The 25,152-nt window shown below is 32.6% G+C and overlaps 1 protein-coding gene across 5 annotated transcripts in view; it reads right to left on the bottom strand.

The window, feature by feature from the left end:
- The window catches only part of LOC122506926 (zinc finger protein 704), a 138,684-nt gene that overhangs the window by 111,133 nt on the left and 2,399 nt on the right, over positions 1-25,152 (bottom strand). The window contains exon 1 of one of the 5 annotated variants that reach the window (XM_043619359.1): positions 24,395-24,733. The exons of the other annotated variants lie outside the window; for them this stretch is intronic. The gene's annotated coding sequence lies outside the window, so the exon portion shown is untranslated. Of the gene's footprint in view, positions 1-24,394; positions 24,734-25,152 lie in introns of those variants that run through there. 5 annotated transcript variants of the gene reach the window in all.

A 25,152-nucleotide genomic window follows, 5' to 3' on the forward strand; every position in this document is an offset into this window, starting at 1 on the left:
TTTTTTTTTGAAAAGAATTGAATTCTTGGGGAGAATTTTATTAAAATTTGTTAAATAATTGAATTTATGAAAATAATTGAATTCTTAAGAAGAATTGTATTGAAAATAATTTAATTATATAGGAAAATGGAACAGTTTAGAATTTTTATCCATAAGATTTGACCGCAAAAGTTTAAGGTTTACTGCATAAAGAAAAGTAAATTAAAAAAGAGCAGTGTCGGTGTTAATGTCACCCGTGAGGTTTTTTTTCTTTTCAAGTGAAGTGAAAAAGAGAACGAACAAAAGAACACGTGCGATAAAAAAAGCATTATTTAAACACTTCTTATCTGTTGCTTGAAATTGTCACGTTTGTGTCTCGAGTTTAAATAGCCTCGAGGCAAAGCGCGGTTTAAAGAACTTTGATTATCCCCCCATTTGGAATTATATGGACTCGTAAAGTTTGCTTCTTAATCATATACACACACACACATACACACAGACAGAAGACTGTAAATGAAAAATTAATTATCCACAAGAATAATTAAAATTCTACAAATGCATTTTTAAAGGAATGGTGAATATTACCTCTTGTTTTTTTTTTCATAGAAAGTTTAGAACAAGAGCGATCGCTTTTGTTGTGAAATCATAAAAGTTGTTGCACAATGGAGAGGTTTAAACTTGCGCAAAAATCTTGAGTTATGTATTAGTAAATGAATTTTTCAAATAAAAAAAAATGTGAAGTCGCGGGCAATTTATGTTCCGGTGGTGAAGAGAAAAAGAGATAAAGAGAAAGAGAGATGATTTGAGAGAGGAGGAATCACACTTTGAGCGATTTTAAGAGCACTTTATGAACCGACAAAATAACTAAACTCTGATTCATCCAGATCCTGCTGAAATGACAAAGGCCATCCTTGAACTAAACATTTCATGAGCAGACATGCAACTCTCTTAAAGTTGCATTTTCTTGTCTTCTTTCCACACAATGCATTTGGAGAACTTGAAAAAAGTTTCTCCACTTTCTTTACACACACATATACTTTTTCTTTTTTTATATTTTTGGCGCGGAAATAAAGGAAATTCGAACTTGAAACTTTTGCTTGCCAGTTCCATTACATATTCACTTGTTGATACTGTTTAAAATTTCAGGAATTCAAATTTTTCAAAATTTGGAAACTCAAAATATATTTGGAACTCAATTCATTTTTGAATATCAGATTTGTATGTTTGAAAAAAATAATTTCCTAACATTACAATCGAAATCAAGTATTTCATTGTATTTATCCGTAATTCTGAATAAGAGAGAAAGAGAGAGAGAGACAAAGATAATGAGCATTGCTCAATTAGGATTTGCTCTAATCACTTTTTAATGGTACATGACGTAAACGAGAAAACCCATTATTCAGAAAGTGGCAAAGTTGATTTTTTCCAAATTAGTCACAAGAATGCTGCTTTTCCAAGAATTTATCCAAAACCCCTCTTTCCTTATATACAAAAGTACAAAGATAAACTACCACAAATGTTTCAGTTCATACAAGAAAAAAAAAAAGGAAAAAAAAACTCGACTTTTCAACAACAAGTCAACGACGCGTGAAACGTTTCTTTTATTGGTACTAAAAGAAACGGGTGGAAAAATAAAAAAATTGGTATAAAATTGTTGGTCATAAAAATTTACACTCACAACTTGGCGAACATTATTAAAGAAGCAAATGGAGGCACGGAGGTGAAAAAAAATCAATGTATAATGAACTTTCAATTATTTTTCCCCTCTGTATAAGAATCACTAAAGAAAAACCATTCTTTGAAAATTTAATCAATCCTCTAGTAATAATTAGTGATTTTTGAATCTTTGGATCCAAAGAAAGTTTGGAAGTGCTGAATTTTTCTTGATTCAAAATCAAACTTTACTATTCCTTTTATTACTTTTAAATTATTATAAATAATAAATGAATAAATGAAAATCATTCAACAAAAATTGAGTCTTTAAAAAGACTTTTTCAACCTTTCGGGGTTAATCGTGATTAACCGAATGTAAACGTTGATTGGTCCGTCATTATAACCTGAAGTGAACACCGAAAACAGAACCGAAATTGAAAAAGAAGTCATTAATCAAGGATCATTAAAAACAACCTATAATTTTGTGCTTTTAGGGTAAATTTATTGAGTAGAACACAGGAAAAAAAAAGTCTGACTCCGTTTACACCTTAAATTCAGCCCATGTATTTCACATAAGTCTGTCCTTGTTTAACGGGGCTGACTCCGTTTACATTATAAATTCAGCCTCAAAAAGAGGCTGAAAGTAAAACTTTTTTTTTAGTGTGAAGGCGTCACACATCCCTATAAGTAATTATCGGTAAATATTATACATTATATAATCTACAATATCTATCATTTCTTCCACTAATAAGGTTCCTGAAGTTGGCGTTAGGGAAAAGTCAGGGATTTTTAGTAAAAGTACTGGAAAAAATTGAATTTTTGAAATTCATAATTCATAAATTCACTATCAACAGAAATAGCAGTAATAACAGCAACAATAACATAAATAGCAGTAATTACAGCAACAACAACAGAAATAGCAGTAATAACAGAAATACTAGTATACTAGTAATTACTGATATTTTTGTTGTTATTATAATAACAACAAAAATATCAGTAATTACATCAATAACAACAGAAATAGTAATAACAATACTACCGCAACAATAAATATTGATCAAAATCAAGCAAAACAATTATCATCGAAAAAAGTAAAAAAAAAAAGTAAAAAAGTAAAAAGGAATTAAAATGCCTTTAGAGGCAAAGGAAGAAAAAAAGCACATTATGTGCCCGGATCGTCTCGGAGTATTATTGCTTTTTGTCCTTACACGTACGGATTCGTTACGAGTTTGTGTATTGAAAAGACACGCTTCGTGTTCTCGAGCCGTTCCTAGATTCCTAGTTACCTAGCAGAAGCTCATTACTCACGTTCAGGTGCAGTTTTGCACGTGGAAAACGACGATTACGCAGTTCTACCATTACCACCCGGCAATAACGGCCCTCGGATTTGTATAGTGAGTGGGGGAGGTGGTGGAGGGACAAGTCCACCAGAGACGCGAGAGGAGGTCCAGGGAACAAAGAAATCCTTGAGTGAGAAAGAGAGAGAGAGAGAGAGACTCGCGAGACCAGATACACAAGACATGATTCGAACTGCTTTTGCCCCCGTTAGATCCGCGCACACATTCGAATCAAACAAGAAAATCAGGCTCGAGGTTTTATGCCTTGTTTTTGCGCTCACGCCAAAAAGAAAAGGAAATCTGTTCTTTTATCCCATTTTGGTTTGTTTTATGTGGTAAACGAATTTTAGGTTTACAGGGTCTTCCTGAATTACTAAACAATTTCGATCGAATCGATCACTTCCGGTTAAATACAAATAGTATCAATCAATAGTTGATATACTCCAAAAGTTAGAAGTCTAAATGTTTCTATTTCCGCCTCTCGATGCTTATACTAGATCCATAACAATATTGCAATAATATACAAAATTGGAAAGAACAAAAGTAACAACACGTATTTATCGGATTAAACAAGCCCGAAAGCAAATTGTCTTAAACGGCATGTCGTTAAACAAAAAAGAATTTAATGTCGTGTGCAGCTCTTGTATATCAGGAGATCAAACGATAGTACAGAAATGGAAAGCGTGTTCCTTCTCTCTCTCTCTCTCTCTCTTTTTTTTCTTGTTGAAAATTGACGAGAGAGAGAGAGAAAGATAGGCAGAGCGATAGGCCTATACACCCGGAGCCATTGTTTTCGCGGTCATTTTCATATTAATAATTGCTAGCGGCCAGGGACTCTGTACAATCTCCTTTGCCGTGTCATCGATAATGCATGTGCATTATTTCTGCCTAAAGGCGTTGCACGACTCAATTTGTAAATCCACCCTTTAAAACGAAGTGAAACATTGCAAAAAGAAAAATATTTTCTTCTATTTACTCAAGTTTTTTGTCGATTTCTATTCCTATTCCTTTTTCTCAAAAAATAGCCACTTACTGTTTCAAGAAGAAATAATTAAAAAGAAACCGAATTTCCGGTTTTAGAAAACTTTTAAGTTCACGCGGAAGCAAGGCTCGTCCTCGGTGATTTAAAATAAAAATTTCTCCCCCGATTTTCAAGATAAAAGACTGATTCAAAGGTCATTTGGTTCTAAATTATTCCTACTTACAATCCAAAAAGATTTCTAAATTCAAATCCAATTCAGAATCGTCAACAACGAAATCAAGTATAGAGGGTACATAATAGTAAAAAAAAATTGTCAATAATAGTACACAAATAAAGGAAAATCCACAGAAAATGAAGATGGTAAACAAGTAAATAAAAAAGCGGTAGATATAAATGTTTAAATCGGTGTTTCTATACAGCTTTTAGTCCAAGGTGGTGACAAGTAGATTGAATAAGGCAATGATTCGTGGTTGGACGACGCATTGGGACGCAGAAAACGTATCTAGAAGAATGGCGAAGACGACGACGCGCTGGCCAACATCGGGGCTATCTATATCCGTCCACGGTCGATCGCTTAGGTCGGATTACGCGGGCGTCTCGTTAAAAGCGAGACCACTGCAAGACGAGAATTTCAAAGTGAAGATTCAACCTGTCTCCAGTTTGAATCTTCGCTCTCCTGCCTAGGTAGCCGATATTTTTGCACCCACGCTTCACTCTTTTCTCTCCAATATACCCCAACAAAACCCCTTCATCATTCAAAAATAGACTCCATGGTTATATCGGATAAAAATACCCAGGAGTTCGATCGTCTCAAGCACCACACAAATTCCCACTTCTAGATTGCATAAATTGTTTTTCTTTTTTTTAGTTGTTTTTTGTGCGCTTCTCAGTGAGGGACTAAAAACTATGGTCTAAAATTGGATTTACACTTTTTTTTCTGAAATTAAATACCTCGGGTGACTATTTTAGAATTTAGACCCTTTTTTTTCCTCCCGTGACGGAGAATTATTTCAAAAGTTAGCTCGTTAGTGAGGAGGATTTATTTTTGTGCCTTGAATGAAATTCCAAATAAGGTTGGACTGAAAGGTTTCTTTTCTTCCTCCTCCTCGCCTCCTTTTGAAAACAGGAAAGAAACGGTTTTATTTCGCGGGGAATTATTTTGTTTATACACGGTTGCGAGAGATGAGGCCGGAACCAACCAGTGATCGGTGTCACTGTGTCGAGTAAACTGATGACATCACTGGACCTTTGCAATCTCCCCTTCTTAATAATAAATGTAAAATCGTTTATCTTTTTCTATCAAATTTCTCTATATTGGTCTAAAACTTACTTATTCTAATTTATTCATGCTTCTTTTATTCTAATAGATAGTTGTATTATCCGTTAGTAACAGTAGATAATGTATGAAAAAAATGCAACCACGAGCAAAGGATTGTTAGTTTTACGACTCTCAATTAACTAGCGACAATTTGAATAATCGTCGCGAACATTGTCCTTTGTCTTGTGTCTCGCGCCCCAAAAGTTAATAGTCTTCTTACGCCCGGTTGCATCAACATTTATATTGCAATTCAAGTGGAACCTAAAACTGTAATCAGCCAATCGAATCTCACCTCCAGGTGTCTAAGTACTACTTAAGCGAGTTACGACCTATAAAAATTGAAATGACTATAAACGGTGCTACACTTATCTCAAAAATACTGTCTTGTAATTTATCAAATTGCATTGAAAATGAGACGCCATTAATGTTGAAAGGAGTTTTTTTTTCCCTTTTTTATAAACAAAGAGTTTTCAAAGTACCCCAACAGGCATTTATAAATATTAATAAATAATAATTTACAAACTAAAATGAACGTGACTTCTTAATATCATTTTATATCGTTCCGATGTAGATTAAAGAAGAATGTCTTTTCTTTTCGCGATATGTTTAAAAACAAAGCAAAAGTGGACTGTTTAGAAGATAAGAAAACTTTTACGTTTTTTTTTTTTTTGCTTATCTCAAAGGAGGAGAGTGCCTTTTTTTATAACAAAAAAATTGAGAATGTAAAAAGGGGGGTATGGAGAAATAAACATACAGAAATCGTGTGTGCACGTTTGTGAAACGAGGTCATAATGCGGAGATAGCCGTTATCCGTATGCAATGGCAGTGCAACCACCACGTCCACGTGGCTCTCTAACTGTACGAAGAGAAAAGTGGGCTTTGCCTATACGTGACGCAAGAAGAAATGATTTGTTACGCGTTCTTGGAGAACGTTGTGTGTGACCCTGTGCAACACCAACTCCACTCACGACATTCTCTTTAATCACAGGACCCCAACAATCCTAAGCACTATTTCGCCAAGTTTCACTGATACCTGTTTCTGATAAACCCCTTCTCTTCAACCAAACAAATTTCTCCACAACCGATGAACCTTTCGAGAAAACAAAAGTTCCAAACACTGACCAGATTTCTTGATCGAAACCATAAGAAGTGTCAAGAGATCTTTAGCGACAAATTTAATAGAACAATTTTTAATTACACCTACAATTTAGGCTACCAAAAAATCGACAAAGCAGAGAAATCACCAGAGAACCAGAGAACATCAGCAAACACCAAGAGTTTCGCTAATACCTCCAAACGGACATTCCTCACAACAAAAGGACATTCTCTAGAAGACATATGCCAGACTTTTAATCACTAGAACGGGCACCGTGCCAGAGGAATTCTCACCAACAGGAGAGCATTATTATCAACCATTTTCAGAGAGACAATATCGAAATGAATCGTAGAAAGTGTCGTTCCTACGCCGGATGAAAGTGAAATTCTTACATATTATCCGTAGGTGGAGGCGCGCAACTACGCAGTTAGTGATGACAACGACAGTAACGACAACTTGAATCTAGGCTACGACCCGCTTAGCTTTTATCAATTCGGGTCAATGGGCTCTCGTGCGGGCCCAATGCACATGCACTTCAACGCAACCTAGGCCCGTTTCAAACGCAGTGAAATTCTAACATGTGCGCAATATGCAACAAACACTTGGGGAGAGAGAGAGAAGAAAAAAAAATGTCGCAACAATGCCGTGTTTTGTCCTTAACGCAAGGATATTTTTTTTTCATAATTTTCTGCACTATTGCAACAATAATTTTATGGATTAATTTTGAAATTTCTTGCACGATAACGATCGCTAAGTGGTAGACAATGAATTTTGCAATTGTAGATCCGATTTCTTAGGTTCTTTCAAAGATCGGTTTATAAATGCGGTCTGAATTCGAACTTTGGTAAATTTTTTCAATTAGCAGAATTTGTTTATCAAAATCTCTAAATCAAAACTCTAATATCAAACTCTCTAATCGAGCATTTCTATAACTATTGCAGTACTTAATTTATTCGCTAGTGGACTTCCATGACGCTGGGGCCAAAACTTTTTTTCTTGACAACAATTTATTGAATTTCGATCAATTGGGACTGAAATCGATGCTCAAGATTCGAAAATTAGGTCAAAAGTTCTTTTATTGATGACCAATTTCAAAATTTCGACATTTGTTTACTCGACATGCATCACTAGAAATCGTTAAACAGAAATCGAAACTTAGCACAAAACTTCTCTTAACTTTTATAACCAGTTTCGAAAATTTAGTCGACATCGGTAATTAGGATTCACAAACTGACCAAAAACTTTGCTTATTGAAGACTAATTTCGTAAATTTGATCACAATCGGGAATCGAAACTTGGACAAAAACTTTGATTATTAAAGAACAATTTCGGAATTCTGATCATGCACATAAGGCATCAATTTGCTCCACATGCATCATTAGAAATCGAAACTTGGCACAAAACTTCTCTTATTGAAGACCAGTTTCGAAAATTTCGTCAAAACACAAATTTTGGAATTTCGACAAATGGGAAAAGAAATCGGTAAACAGCAATCATAATTGGGCAACAATTTCGCTTATTAAAAACTGATTTCGTAGATTCAACCAAAATCGGTAATCGGGAATCAAAACATAGACAAAAACTACGATTATTGAAGACAAACTTTGGAATTTCGACAAATCGGGAAAGAAATTGGCAAACAGCAATCAAAAACTTCGCTTATTGAAGACCATTTCCGAAATTTCGATCAATCCGGACAGAAATCGGAAATTGGTTTCCAATAGGGGGAATTTCGTACCAAATTTTGACATAGCAGAGAAAACCAAAGCCGAAAGAGACAATTATTATTAAACCTCGATAGTAACATTTCTCAACTCTATCTAAAATATATAATTTCCATTAACACATGTTCAATTATTGCGCATTTAATAAGTCTTTCTTGTTTCCTGACTATAGTGGCGTGGTGCCCTATGCGCGTACGCACTCTTTCTCTCTCGAGTCAACTCTGCATTTTGCAATATTTAAGTCTATGACATGCGTTGCGCAAATCATTTATACCATAAGATATTATATCTATCACAGCGATGCCCTTTTCATAGAAAGTGACTTGAGAACTTCCCTAAAAATTGGAAATTAATTTTTCTTTCTTTTCTTAAGAGAGAAAGTTATCTTTCTTGGTATTTTCGCTACAACTTACATCTGTAAATTGTTGTCTTTGTTTTCCTTTGTTTCTGCCTTAGTTCTACTGTTGAGAATTTACAAAAAATCGCCAGGTGGGTGACCTGGGAATTTTTTTTTAAATCTCGACACACGTGATCGCTTATAAATCGCCATTTCCCTCAGAATTGCTTTTCTAACTTTCACTCTTGGCATTCTGCATTTTTATTCACAAGTGCAGGCCCCGTATTTTACATTAGCTGCGTAAAAGTGTAAATGAGATTTCTTTTTTCTCCTCTCCAACAAATGAGAATTGAATTTGAAATACGAGAGAAAATTTTAAAGTCTGGAGTAAAAGAAAAATTTGCAAATCGTTGAGAAAAAGGGAAAAACTGTAATATGGACATTGATTCTAAGTGTTGCCACTATTTCTGCCATACGGAACAAAGAATTATTTTTGTTGTCTTGGCTCTATGACAGTATGGACAGTACTAAAAACTACTACTAAAGTACTATAACACTAGGAAGAACTATATAACACTAAAAAGTACAATACAACATTAATCTTTAGAGGACCAAGCTGGGCACTATAGTAGCCACCATTTATTTCCACGAATCTTTTTATCGAATTGACTTCTTATGTATAAATTTTTTTAAAATAAAAAACTAAAATTTGTGCAAATTTACCAGCCCTCTAAAGGTTAAGAACTACTAAGCAGAACTAAAAATACAATACCAACAGTAATACTATAAATACCATAGGGGAAAAATTGATTATACAAACAAGAGGAAAATAGCATCTGGCAGTCTTGAGATTGATACACTTTCTCGAGACGCGAACTCTTGTCTTATGCAATTCGAGTCACAACCGATTGTACAACTTTAAAGGGGAAAAATCGAGATGAAGAATTATAGCCCGGACACTGCGCGCGTGACACAGTGACCTGATTTCAAACGTATCTTAATAACGTTGCTTACGAACAATTGGACCGTATCGCTCGCCAGTTTAACTATCGTGTAATTCGACGTTTGCAATAGCAGAGAAAGAGAGAGAAAAAGATAAAAAGAGGCGGAATCGCGATTTCAGTTGGCGTGCAATTTTTCAACGATGATGCCACCTCGCGCTCCATTATCTTCAGCATCGCGATCACGAATATTACACTCGCTTTGAAGAAAGCAGTTCTCTATTTCAACATTATTATTCTAAAACCTATCATTTAAAAATTACAAATAAAAAAAAACCAAGTGATTTACTTATCTCCTCAAGTAATTCACCATTATTAAAGATCGACATTTTCCTATAAAATTATCGATTTCTTATAAGTATATTTATATGCAAATTCGGTTTTTTAGTCCCTTTTTTTCTGCAAGCACGCGGGATAATAATTCTATTTTTTATGCTATAGCGACAATGCAGCAAATTATCGATTCCTATTAACCTGATATTCCTACAAAACTGAACTTGAAAAATCCTCGTAACCATTGCGATAAGTGACGCAGACGGTTGTTAAACGAGAAAAAAAAATTCAATGCCAGGGTTGAAGCCGATAGCAGAAAGCGAAGGTTTCTATATTCTTTTTTTTTTGCCATACTGACTATATATCAATTAGCATTAATTCCACATTCCTTACATGGATCTTTAATTCCATCGCGAGAAAATTAACAAATCCTTTTCAGCATTTCAAACATAATTATTATAATTGTTTGATTGTAATTATTGAAATAAATGTTAAAAAATGAAATGAAAATTGAAAACTTCGAAAAGAATTTCAACAATTATAATTTTATAATTATCAAAATGCTATGCAAATTTAATTTTATTAAACAAAATTATTTTGTACTCAAATTCGAAAAACATTCCATGTTTTGGTTTTCCCTGATTTCCAAAAAAAAAAATTTAACTTTTTCCCTGAGAACCTAAAGAATATTCTGATTCATTCTAAAAATGATTATGTTATGTTTGCAATTTTTCAAAATGAAAATACAAAAATAGGATCAAAAATATAAATCATTGATATCTAAGTCATCATTACAACTAAAGTATTTAATAAACACTGATTTTAATTTGCAATAAGTAAAAATAAACTTTCAATCAACAAAAAAGTAACACTAACATATGTTAGTTTCTTCTTTTCCTGAATTCCCTGATTTTAATACTGAAATCATCTCAAAGGGCAAATAAAAAGCAAATAATCAAACATAAAGAAAAGAGTAGATAAAAGAGCAAACAATCAATCATAGTATAATCGTCATAAAAGATCATATAGCATCAACTGTATGATATATAGAACAAAGAAATCATCATCCATAGCACAAAGATCATTATAAACGATAAGATAATACAGAATCATGGTATTAAAAAGAAGAAAAAAAAAGTCATTGCACCGAATAAAAATAAAAAAAAAGACACGATATAGTAGAAGAAAATCCGATACAAGAAAATTATCATTATAAAAGAGAAATAGAATATTCTACGCGCGGTATTGGTGAATTGCGGTAGTATGAGAGAATTATTATTATCATTATTATTGTTCTTTGTGAGTTTGCGGTGCTCGTGACGAGGCTTGATTGCGTACCGAGTTTTCTTTCTTTGTTCCGCGACGATGAGACTGCGAGGCGCTAGACTTTACGACTTGTATCTATCAAAACCTGACTTCTCTCTCTTTGCCTCTCTTTCTGTGTGTGTACACGTTAGGTACACATACTTCAACCTACTTTTCTGGGAAAGGCATGACCTCGCTTTTCTCTTAACAGATACGCGCCACTTTTCCTACCGTCCTTGTGACTCGATCACCGTAACGCTTTTGCGGAAAAACTTCGATGCGATCTTCAAATAATAATAATATAAATGTTTCCATATGTCAGGAAGAAGGTCACTGCTAGCTGTTCATTGTTTACAATGTTTGTAAATTTTCGAATACGTAAAAAAGAAAATTAGACTTCATGTTTGGTATTCTTTATCTATAAGCGTCGACGAACTTCAGGGCTTTTGGCTCATAGAAGAATATCCTTTGCTTTTAGCTTCAAACCTCAACAAAAATTTTTGACACTGATTCCTTTGAGGCACTGATTTTTGATTTTTCGATTATTTGGCGAAGAAAACTAGTTTTATTATTTTTCGGTAATGGCAAAACTGCGTTAGGCAAATAATGCAAATACATTAACTCTGAACGTGCAAGGTCACCTTATCGATTGCAATTTACAACTGCTGCATGCTGTTACACCGTTACGTCATTGAAACTCGATTACGACCAATATCTATGCGTGGGAGAAAGAATGAAATGCACGAATCGTGTAATACAACATCGGTGAACCTTCGATTTCATTTATATTATTATTTCCGCGTGTGTACAAGTCCAATTAGTCTTGACGAAAAAACTATACACCAACGTCATCATATCAAGAAACACAAATTTTTGTCAACAAACTTTCCTAATCAGATATTTTTGTATTTTTGTGGTGTGTTTATTCAAACAATACAAAAAAAAATCTTTCCGCTAAAGAGTGATAGTGTGAAAAAAACATGTTTACTATTTTTGTGAAAAATACGCATTTTAATCTAAAGAAGAGGAAGGAAAAAATCTAAATCTGTTTAGAAAAGACGGACTTTTTCTAAAAAATAGAAACTTCAAGTTTTAAATTACCGCAAATAATCACTAAATCAAATAATCAAATGGTCACTAAAAATAATTATCAAACTGTTAAAAATGACATAAAATAGTTAAGATATCTTAAAGCACTTGCAGATTTTTTTTAGAGTAGTGCACCGTTTTTCTAAATTTTCGCTCAAAAGAAGAAAAAGGGGAAAAAATTCATTTGCATTTCCAATTGGTAGTTGGTGCACGGGGTCAATGACGGGCGTAAATTATTGAAAAAAGATCGCGCACAAAGGGAACTTCCGGCATGCACCATGCTTGAACTTCCGGCAAAACTAACGGAAATTACAAGCCACAGGGCAAACGGACTAAGAACGAAAAAATGTTACAAAATAATCAAATAACAAACGAATTTTTTCCTATTCGGAATAGAAAAAAATTTCTTATTTCAAAATTGTCTTTTATATCCGGAAATAAATCTACGGACGCATTAGACTATTTCCAGATATTTACGAATTACTGTACAGCCAAATCCAATTTTTTTTCCCATTCGCCAACACTTTTTCAGATCATTATCATTTTTTTTTTTGTGTAAACAAATCTCTATTTCTCAAGAGCCTTTGCCGAGTGCGCGCATTAAATTCCTCGAATACTCGTATATTTAACTTTTGAATACATAAAATACATATGTGAAGTCGTGTGCGCTTATTGCCATAGTAATTGCGACACCCGGCAGCAGCATTAGTTACCTGAAAGGAGTATAAGCCGCGTGAAAAGCGACCGCCGTTGCTTGCACTACTTTCTCGACTTTCGATAGCAACTCGTTCTGCCTCGAAACTTATGGTATAGGAATGATTCAAAAGTCTCGGTTGACAAGATCGAAAGTTGTTGCGCAAACACGTCATATATATTTCTAAGAAAATCACGTATCACCAACGTCAGCCAAATTTTTCTTTTATACAAACAATTTTTAATATAAAAAAAAAATTCACTATTCTTCAAAAAATTTCCATTTTACAAAAGAGATTGCACGAATATCCAAACAACAAAAAAGAGACAAACTTTTTAAAACAATAATATACAAAATTAGCATAATGTTATATTAAAAAAGTGCAAGTTGAATTCATGAGGAAAAAAAATATATATTCAAATCGATCAAGACACTTGTCAAGTATATTACTTCCACGCGCTGGATTTTCAATTAATAAATATTCACAGAGTTTGCTTTTTCATCTGATCAAACATTTCAGATTCCGGTTTTCTACGAGGGGAATTACTTATATTAATGAGATTCAAATTTTTACCCGCACACCTAGAAAGAGAAACATATGCTACAATTTCATTTCTTGACAAGTGTTATTTAACGAGAAATTGAGTAATTATGATGAATAATAATTATGATCAAAATACTAGATATTGAAAATAATTGAACTTCGAATATTTTTTGAAAATAATTGAACGGTTTTAAAGAATTTGATTTTAATTTTTGAGAATAGTTTTTTGATTTATTATTATGCTTAACTTTTCTGGTTTTCTACTTTTTTTCTAGTGTTTTCCCCTCGAGCTGTTTTTTTTGTTTTTTTTTTTGCGGCGCATGCGTGATATCTGCGCCCTAACAAATATGGACGATCAGAAGAAGAGCGAGGAAATGATGAATACAGAGAGACGAGGAGCTTGCTGCACCCACACGCTTTTTCGTGCATAGCAACTCGTGGCAGCAACAAGCGACGACACCATTGCACCACGCTCAAGAAAGGGCCGCATCACGAATTCAAAGCTTACTCATCGAATTTTCATGAAGCAATTTCTAAAAACTGTATAGATATTCAACCTGGAATTAAACAATGGAAATCGAATGAAACACTTCTTGTTGTCGCTTTATTAAAACAAACACAGGATAAATTTGAAAAGAAACAAAACTTGTATCAAAATTATTATTCCTTTTTCAACAATCTCCAAAGCAAAAGACTTCTTTTCAAAAAAATTGCTACAGCAAAAAATTTTTCTAAAATTTCCCTTTAAGAACTCGAGACATGACTGTAATTAAATTTCACGTTGCAAGTAAACTTCTGGGTAATATTGCCATTTCCTACCAAAAAAAAAACTATTTTACGAGCGCGAGCCATTTCAACAGGAATTGCAACTCACAACGATCACTATGGAGGACTTTAAAACTTTCAGAAGATGAAAAATTCTAAACTGGTTTACAACCCAGTTTTCAGGTATAACGAAAAACAGTACTTTACTAGAATTTCGAATTGTTGCCGCAATTCTCAATTCTTAAAGATTTACAAATAAAAAAAATATCCAAATAGTAGCAAAAAAAAGTAGTAGATAGTAGGTTTTAGTAGAAGAGTGCGGGGCCTGAGAATCTTTTTTTAAAAAAGAAGGAAGCATTTAAAAAAACGGAATGTTTAAATAAAGTGTTCAAGTTGGTGCAAATGAATTGCTTTGTTTTGAAACAACACATATACAGGGCCTTTATGTAGCATATACATATATATAGAGTAGAATCTACAATTGAGAAAAAAATGAATGTAATGGGGTCCGGTAATTAAGAGGAATGCCGTGTTCAGCAAGCGGCCGAGCAGAAATCGCGATACAGCGATTCGTGCCTTTCGTTCTCCATTTACAGGCACGAGATGGTTAAGTTCGTCGTTGTTGTCGGTAACTAAGGCTCCGTAACGAACGTAACCGTGGTCACGTTCGTGTCCCGTAATGCCTCCGGACCCCGAGGCACGTTGATACATACGCAATAACAGGGGACCCAATAAGGACCCAGGCAATATAAAACGTCAACGCTTCCTGGTGTGCCACGGCCCGCCAATGTCGTGTGTGTTCACCGCTATTTTTCCCCCATCATCATCAACATTACATAAAAGAAAGACAGAAACAAAATATCTATCATTTACTGCATTTATCACCTATTATTTACTTACTTCTTTTATCCTCTTTACTTGCATCACTAACTTGATCAAAAATGCAACTAATTTTATACCAATAAAGTCCGAATATCAATTTTGAGTCACTTTCCTCTGAATTTAATACTTAATTTTTAAAGGCCCGAGCTGCGCACTATAGTGCCCAAAGATTCGTCAAAATACCAACCATTTATTTAACAAATTTTATGCCATAAAGACCGAATATCAATTTTGAGTCACTTTCCTATGAATTTAATACTTAATTTTTAAAGGGCCGGACTGGGCACTATAGTGCCCAGATTCTCTGCTAATTTACCGGACCTCTAAAGGTTAAGAAAATTCTGTTAGTTGTTGTTGAACCTAACTTGGTAAAAATCAAGTTTTTACTAGGATAAATTTGGTATAATACAGATTCTCCAACATCAGTTGTGTAAGAAATAAGGCGTGTGCCAATATTAAAATCCTAGGCAATGCAAAAGTTTCCCTAAGTTCTCGACGGCCTCCAAGATGACGTGCCTACATCTGATGCAGCAACCCGTTCTAGTTCGAAGCCACCTACTCTCACTTTTGCCTCACTTCGCGACTGACCTACGTCGATTTGACCCACTTACGATCAAATATAATACAAGAAACAACTTTTGACGATTATAATTTCCTCTTAATTTCTCATCCCCTCCATTAATAATATATCAATTCCCACTGTTCTGAATTTCGACTCCTTTAAACCCTCAATCAACATTCCTTGTACTCCACTCCTCTTTGCATTCCTCAACGTTTAACAATACACACATGAGACACTTAAATTCCTGCCTTGATTCCTAATTCCAAACAAGATTCAAAACAAGCTTCTTTTCCTTTCAACTTCTTCTCTTGTAGATTTTGGATCAGTGTTACTGTTAACTTAAAAGTAAATAAAATTGTAACAATGATCCATATTTTTGGTATCAATTTTGATAGAATTGGGGTTACCACAAAAATTGAATTTTCTTTTTTGACTTTCAGACAAAATTTTAACTTTTTCCCTGACCCTGAAGAATATTCTGATTCACTCCAAAAATTATTAGTGAAATATAATTATTAGTGAAAGCTTTCAGATTTTGGGACTGAATAAGGAAAACATTCTTTCGAAGAGTAAAGACTTCATTTCCTGCAATATGGATAAAAATTGAGAAACTTAAAGTCATGATGTTTAATTAATACAGCAAGATGGAAATTATGAGAAAAGAGGACCTGAGAGGCCACATACTGTATGTGAGCATCAACGATCTATCTTGCGTAACCTATTTACGAGTAAAGTGGTACAACGCGTATGACATAATCTTTGCCTCTATCTCGTATACAAGAGCCAGTCAGTAGTACATGGTACCTACATATTGTACATCCTCAATTCGCCGTTGGTTGCCATTTTAAATAGACCGTGCGCCGCTTTCACGCGTGCGCTCTTCTTTTTAAAATATAAACGAATTAAAAGAAGAGCCTTCCTTTTTGTAGTTCAAAAAACAACATTTTTTCCCCCACCAAATACAACAGAAGAGTTTCAATCCTCTGTTGTATTTTTGGTGGCTAACAACTAAAAAATATTTTTTTTTTTTCAGAAGAGCATACTCGTCATGTTACGCAAAAATATGTGGGCAGAAAGTTACACTCTTGTGGTGACGCGACTACTATTCCAACAAAACCGATACTATGATTTATAATGATTACAGCATGTCTTTATTTTCTTCTATTCTGTTTTTCCCCTTACACGTCCTGTCCATAAACACCCACGGAAAATTCTTTACTCGAGTGCTTCGAATTCTCGACAAAATATTCTTACTTATCGGAATCTTGTTGCTACTTATTCGGAATCAAAATAGTTTTTCCAAGGATATCAAATTGAGACAAAAAAAAACAAAACTTGTATCAAAATTGTTCGCGAACCAACGTTTTGATACCATTTTCGTCTGAATTTGAAATCTTTAAGAAAAGTGTGTTAGCACTAAAGTGTGTTAGCACTAGTAAAAAGTGGAAAAGATTTTCAGTAGTGAAGATGGAATGTTATTCCGCAAATTGTACACAAAAGTTAATACTTCGAGTGGAGTAAAAGAGTAAACACAACAACGATAGTTCTATAGAATAAAAGAGAAAAAAAATTCTGATGAAAATTAACAAGTTGAGAATTTAATGCTATTTGAAATTGCAAATGTGCACTAATCAGACGTTTCAGATTGACTCTTGCCGTTAACAACCCACAACTCATTAACCCACGTTAATGAAACGTTCATGACGTTGATAATCCTTGATGACGCGATGTGGTTTAATAGTCAATAGGATTATCTCGATTTAGCGGACGATCATCTCAATTTCTCTATTATGCTAATTTTACACAATTAAATATTTCCTCCCTACAATTTAAAATACCGGTTTTCCCCTTCTTTTGCAGTTTTTACTCTTTTACTCCTTCTCTTCCTTTTTTATGGCTTTTTTCGCCTTTTTTACCCATTTTTGGATCTTTTACAGCTATTTTGACTCTTACAGCTTTTTTGACTCTTTTACAGCTTTTTTTGACTCTTTTACACCTTTTTACTCCTTGTTTGCCTCTTTTACACTTTCTTTGACCCTTTTCCCCCGTTTTCGCCTATTTTACCCCATTTTCACCTCTTTTACACCTTCTTTGACCCTTTTCCCCCGTTTTCGCCTATTTTACCCCATTTTACACTCCTTTTGCCGCGCCAAAGATTAAATTGTCAATTAAAGAAGAAGCAGCGTCCCTGGTGCGAATAACGGTTAGACATTTCGGCGCCTCATTGAAAAGCATTAACACAGGTCCAATTGGAGTTGAATGACCGTCAAATTAAATACTCTCTTGGAATATCAATAAGTAGCCGCGACACTATACAAACGGAAGCACTGTCTCAAAGGAACATTGTTTGTTCATCAGTCAATTTGCGAGTCTTTTTTTTAAATCTGAGGGGGAAAGAAAAAATTATTTACACATCAGGAAAAGAAGATGATGATGAAGAAGAAGTGAGGTTAACCGGCCGGCAAACTAGCAAACTATCTTTGGATCCACGAAAGTAGGGTCCAATGTGGGATCTTACTCAATCGATCCGAGGCAGTCTGTACTCGTGGCACGCTTAATTCAAATGCGCCAGGTATTTCCGAGACAACCATAGATAGCGACGTTCCCGATGAACCGGATCTTCCGCCAAAAAATCCATTCAATCATGAATCACGCAATATTCAAACCAAAACAAAAACAAGAAACGAAAATATTTTTCTATTTCCCTCTCCCTCAAGTGTGGAACTAGACATAACAAAATATATCTATAACATGTAGTCGAATAAATTAGAAAACGAAAATGTGGGGCCAAGAAATTAATTCAGAAAAAAGTGCTGTGATTTTTAACTTTAGCTCTCAAATAAACTTCAATCAAAATATTGATGATAAATCAAAAAAAGTTAGTAAAAAGAATTAACTTTGATAAATTAAATTAAAACAAAAACATTTTTTAATTATAAACAAATTTTTGAGGAATAAAATGAAGTTCTCCACTTGAGAATGCCAAGATCGCCACCAGGTGGCGGGGAATCTGATTTTATCAATCAAACTGCCATCTGGCGGTGACCTTGGCGTTCGCAGGTGGAGAATTTCGTCTCCATATTGAATCTCAAGATATTCGTCAATATAAAAAATTTATTTATTTACTAATTATTATTAATAAATAATTATATTTTTTTATAAAAATAGTTGTATGAGTCCTAGGTCCAAGACTGTGGACAAGTACCATCGTAAAATATAAGAATCAATTTTTGTTTCAATCATCAGTAAATAATAAATCCTAAATGAAGAGCAACTTTCGCCTAATTATTTTTCATTTCCAACGGAACAATAATACTGCTTTCCTAATTTGCATAGAAATCCAGGGAACTTTCTCATGGTGTTTTTCCACACACAAACAAAATAAATATACACATAGAGAGAAAAAGAGAGAGAGAGAGAGAAAGAAAAAAGATAAATATATGTATGTAAGGCGATATAGTCTTTTGGGCAAAAGTCACATTGCCAAGTTCTATTGTGAGTTTAAGAGTTGGGAGAGTAGAAATCGTGGCAAGAATCCACGTGGAGCTACTGTTTGCCGGTGCACCGGTAGTTATATAGTCACAGCGTGCAACACGAGTGTAGATATTATGAATCTAGCCGCGCCCACGTATAGCGGGACCGAGGCCGTGTATATTTCTTCTCTCTCTCTCTCTCTCTCTCACTCTTTATCTAATTTCCCTTCCCCCACTCCCCGTTAACCCTCGTGTATCCAATAGAGCTACGCCTCACCGAATGTAATGCAATCCCTTCAAAGAAATTTTCACGGCGTGTTTAGCCGGCTCACGACTTTCAACGATGACCTCAAAAAAAAGAAGAGAGAGAGAGAGAGAAAAAGAAGAAAAAAACAAAAAAGAAAAACAACAACAACAATCGAACGATTCTATAAGACCATCAGATTCCCCCCTCTCTCTCACTCACTCTTCTTCTATCCTTTTATTTCACCATCACCTTCATCGAGAATCACGAAGAAGAAAATCTTCTAGGCGCGTCGTAATTTCCTATATAGCGGTTTACTGCCAATGGATGGATGCTCGAATAAAATTAATAGAACCCGGTACTCGTTCCTATACCACATATATAAGTACCGTAAAGATTCTATCACGATCTTTTTCAAAGACATGTTCCTAATATTCGATTATTATTTCAAATCATTTAATTCATAATCTTGTTTGATAATAATTGGTATATTTTACTTTTACTTGCTTTTATTGAATATTTCGAATAAATTTTTCCAGTATTTCAATTCCGTTTCTCTGGTATTTCAATTACATTTCTCTAATATTTCAATTCCACTTTTTTCATATTTCAATTCCATTTCTCTAATATTTTAATTTCACTTTTTTAATATTTCAATTCAATTTCCAATTCAATTCAATTTTTATTTCCTTAATATTTAAATTTCTCTAGTATTTTAATTCCATTTCTCCAATATTTCAATTCCACTTCTTTAATATTTCAATTCCATTTCCTTATAATATTTCAATTCCATTTCCTTATAACATTTCAATTCCATTTCCTTAATATTTCAATTCCAGGGTGTCTAGTAATTTAGAAATATAAAATTCCCGGGGTTTTCCCGGTTTTTTCCCGGTATGTAAATAATTTTCCCGGATAATTGAAAACTAAAATTTTACAGTAAATTTAATCGTAATATTTGTAAAACTTATAATAAGAATTGTATTGTGATTTACTTGACGGTAATTTCATGTTTAAAATCAAAAACAGGTGTCGCATCACTGTAAAAATTTGGCACAAGCTTCCCAGTGGGCAAAAAACCATCATTGTTTTAAAAACGTTCCAAAAATGTTTTTAGAACGTTTCATGTCTGCCAAATAACGTCCCAATAACGTTATATGTTTCTAAAACGTTTTAAAAGCAATGGAACGTTTTTGGAACATTATTTGGCAGACATGAAACGTTCTAAAAACATTTTTGGAACGTTTTTAAAACAATGATGGTTTTTTGCCCACTGGATTGTCACATCGAAAATCATTTCCCATATAAGTTAGGTCTTAATTGGACAATAATAAAACATTGTCTAATATACGAAGAGAATCAATATACAATTCGTAATTGAAAAAAAATTAAGTTAAGCGTTGAAAAAATGTAACTATTTTTTCCAACAACATAATAAAGTACTTCATAAAAAAATTCCCGGATTTAAAAGAAAATTCCCGGGGGTTTCCCGGTTTTTCCCGGGAAAAAAAAATTCCCGGGGTTTTCCCGGTTTTTCCCGGATTCCCGGTTCGCTAGACACCCTGAATTCAATTCCTATAAGATTTCTTCAATTTGATTCCTGAAATATTTCAATTCTAATTATTAAAAATTGAAATAACATTTAGGGCGAGAATTGAAAATAAACAAATTATTTAGTACGAATTAAAAATAATTTGGTGGGAATTGAAAATAAAAACAATTATTCCAGTGAAAATGGAAAATAATCCCGCGTGAAAATTCAAAGCAATTTAGTAGAAATGAAAAATAGTTACGTGAAAATTTTCCTGACATTTCACTGATTTTTTAATTCAATTATTCAAAATTTTAATAATTTTATTGATTAAATACTTAAATAATTATTTATTTTTCCACAGAAAAGATAGTTTAACAAAATTTTAATTTCCAATAATCTGAAAATTATTTATTTTTAAAAATTACAATCGCAAACCTTCCCAAAATTTAATTATTTTCAAGAATTTTTAACTAAACTTCTTGGATAAAGTTTCTAATTAATAGCCAATAGCCATTTCAATTGATTGAAAATAATCAAAAATATTGAAAATAATTAAATTCTTTAAAAAATATAATAAATAATTCTTAACATTTGTTTTCTAAAAATAGTTTAAAATTGTTGAAAAATTTTTCAAAGTAATTGAAATTTAGCAAAATTTTTAGACAATAATTAACTTTTTAAAAAAAATTTTGGAAAGTATTAAAAAAATAATCAAGGTTAATGTCAATTTTTCGAAAATAATTGTATTTCATAAAACAATTTTTGAACGATTTAAAAAGCAAATTAATTTTCTGAAGAATGAAAAATTGATTTGCTTTTTAAATCGTTAAATTAAAATTTATGAAAATAATTATTTTCTTCAAAATTTTGATAATAATTCTAAAAAGTTTGAATTTTTAAACGAATTAAATGTAATTTTATTCTTTTTTTTGAAGATATTTTCAATAAAACTTTACCAAATTTCAATTATTAAAAAACTTTTAAATTACAAATTTCGAAAATTTAATTAGAAAAATTAATCAAAAATAAATGTTGAAATATTTGATTATTTATTTTTTATACAATAAAAATTGAAAATAATACTTTGGAAATTTAAAAATGAAACTGTAATTTTTTATGAAATTGAAAATAATTTAGTGGCATAAAACTGATTTAGTAAAAAATGAAAATAATTTATTTTGAAATTGGAAATAATTCTTTGGAATTGAAAAATGATCTCGTAAAAAATTGAAAGTAATTTAGTAGAGAAAATAAAAAAAAATTTTATTGGAAATTGAAAATAATTCCTTCTTGGAAATTGAAAACTCAGTAAAGAATTGAAAATATCTCAGTGGAAATTGAAAATTCAGTAAGAATTGAAAATATCTCAGTGGAAATTGAAAATAATTTAGTACCTAAAAATTGAAACTAATTTAATGGAAGTTGTAAATAGTCTCTTGGAAATTAAAAACTCGATGAGAATTAAAAATATCTCAATGGGAATTGAAAATATAATTTAGTGGAAATGCAAAATAATCCCTTGAAAAATAATTGAAAACCACCAGTGGTAATTGAAAATAACGCAATGGAAATTAAAACCATTTCTGTTGGAATTGAAAACAATTTCCTGTGTTCTGAAAACGAAAAATACTCCACAGTGTGGAAATTGAAAACAATTACTCCGAAATTGAAAATAATTTACCAAAAATTGAAACTAATTCAGAATAGAAATTAGAATTAATCTACTCGAAATGAAAATTAATTTAGTAAAAATGACTATTTTTTTCGTCAATCTATCCAGAGAGAGAGAGAGAGAAAAAAAGAAAATACAAATTTACAAAAGCGGGTCGCATCTTGCGTCAATTAAACTCCCTGTGAGTCTACATATGTGTGTGATGCAAGTTCAAATTGAAACACTCGTTAACGTCAAATATAGGACGGAGCTGAAATTCCAGTCAATGATACTTGGATCGGGACATCATCATCATCATCACCAACCCTCTCTCTCTTTCTCTCTCCATGATTCTCCTCTATATCTCTTGCATTTTCTCCTCCAATGTAAAATGATGGTAAATGCAGATAAATTCCATCTCTCTCTCTCTCTTGTCTCTCCTATTCCAGTGGTTTCTCGAGAAGGGGACAAACACACGAGGCGCATGCTCATGCGCATTGTGAAAATGGGCCATCCACACGACGATACACTTTCAAAACGAGGTCACGAAAATTAAATTTTGAGATTAACGTCGTCAAGCATATGTATGCGTGTGAGCTGCTTTTTTCTTTAAAGAAACAAGATGAAGAAGAAGAAGAACAATTTCTTTCATTTCCAATTGGTGATAAAAATTATTTCCATAACAAACAAGAACCTCACTCACTTTCCACAAAAACGAGACACTAAAAGAAGAAAAAGAAAACAATTAGAAGCGAACGAAAAATACTCAATAATTGGAATCATAAAAATAGATCAATTCACAGATTGGATTCCAAATTTGGAAAAAAAAGAATCCAACATTGTTAATTGTAGCAGAAAAATAATAGTAATAGCAAAAAAATAATATTAGTAATAATAATAATAGCAAAAAAAATAATAATAGTATTAACAATAATAATAGTAATTATTATTGTCAAAACGGATTGTTAAAAAGTAATTTGACAAAATATTTAGTAACGGACGTAAAATTATTTGAATAATAATAATAATTATTATTATTACAGTAAATTATAAATATTATATTTATTTTATTATAAATAATAATAATAGTAAAAATTAATTGAAACATATGACCTTGATGACACAAGTGGTAATTTCCAATCAAGAAATTCTTCATTATTTACAAGTAGTTATACACGTAATGGGAGGAAAGAATCATTTCCTGATTGCCCTCGAGATTTCTATATTCTCTTCTATATATTTTTTTTTTTGCTACACTGTAACTTTTCCTGATAAGCTAGTGACATTAACTCTCTCTCTAGTGTCCGAGTTACGATAAGGTTTATTGATGCTGTAACGAACGAGTCTCGACGAATAAATCGAGCATTAGTCGGACATTGACAGTGTGCACACACCAAGAGGCAACAAGATATAGTTTAAACGAGAGAGATCGCGCCTGCTTTTCTTTGTTAAAATTATTGCCTGTGACTACCTTTCCGAGAGATAATACGAGCCTTGACTCACTTCAACTTAGTTGTTAATTACTAAAGCAAACAAGAGACAGAGAGCAGAAAAAAAAATTACCAAACTTGTGCTTGACAATATAATGAAATCTGATAAATCTTTATCGATTTCGAAAAAGAAAAAAAAGACTGCAAATTTACATAGGGCTTTCAAATTTAATGACACGGATAAGAGTTCACAAAAGAAATACTTGAAAATGTAATCAATACAATCGTTCATGTTTAAACAATTATTTCTCAATCGTTTTTCTCCGAATCCTTCAAATCCTTCGAATATTTATGAAACCGATAAAACATTCCAATTCCGAACCGCAAAAAAAAGCGAAATTAAAAGATATTTTTACAAATTATCGATTATAGAAATAATTCTCTAAAGATCAAGGATTGAAAAAATAGGTTATGTTACAATCATTTCAAGATTTTCAAGCAACTTTAAGATTTCAACTTACTTGTCACGGGAATTATCGAATTAAAATTATTCCACAAGGCGGTAGATTTACACGTGTAAACTACAACACTGGAAGTACTTTTACACAAAATAATTGTTAAATATAACATTTTCGAACTATACACAACAAACAATTTAGATTAATTTGTTCCGGAAGAATTTAATTTTGGAGAGAAATTCGTTACCGTCAGGGCCTGTAATTTACCGACGGAGGACAAGTTTTTTAAATCGAAAGTCAGGGGACAGTCGCAATATCGATAATCGAAATTTGGCGCTTTAATTTGAAAATCAGATTACCAAAAAAACAATCAAAAGAGAACTGACGACAATAAAGTAAAGTAAATAATTTTACTGACAACAATAAAGAAAAATGTACAAGAAATTATTAAGTTTTCACTATTTTGAAAAATATACTTTTTTGAATTATAATTTATAAAAGAATATTTAATTACTATAAAAACTTGGTCTATACTTGGTAAATAGTTTAAGATAAATAAAGACTAATGGAAAATTTGTTTGTTTCAAAAAGTTGAAGAAAAACGAGAAAAACACAAGGAGCATAAGAGGAAATCATTAGAAAATCGTTATGACGCTAGAAAAAGCTGGAAACTTGACCAACAGGCATGACGCCACAATAATGAAATAAATAAAATGAATAAAGTGAATAAAATTGAAAAATGTTATTTATCTCGAGATAATGCAATTCTGTAATTAAGAAATTGTTTACACTTTGTAATTTCACTACGCACTGTATTTGTC

Source organism: Leptopilina heterotoma, unplaced genomic scaffold (genome assembly GCF_015476425.1).
Source record: "Leptopilina heterotoma isolate Lh14 unplaced genomic scaffold, ASM1547642v1 Lhet_44, whole genome shotgun sequence".
NCBI lineage: Eukaryota > Metazoa > Arthropoda > Insecta > Hymenoptera > Figitidae > Leptopilina > Leptopilina heterotoma.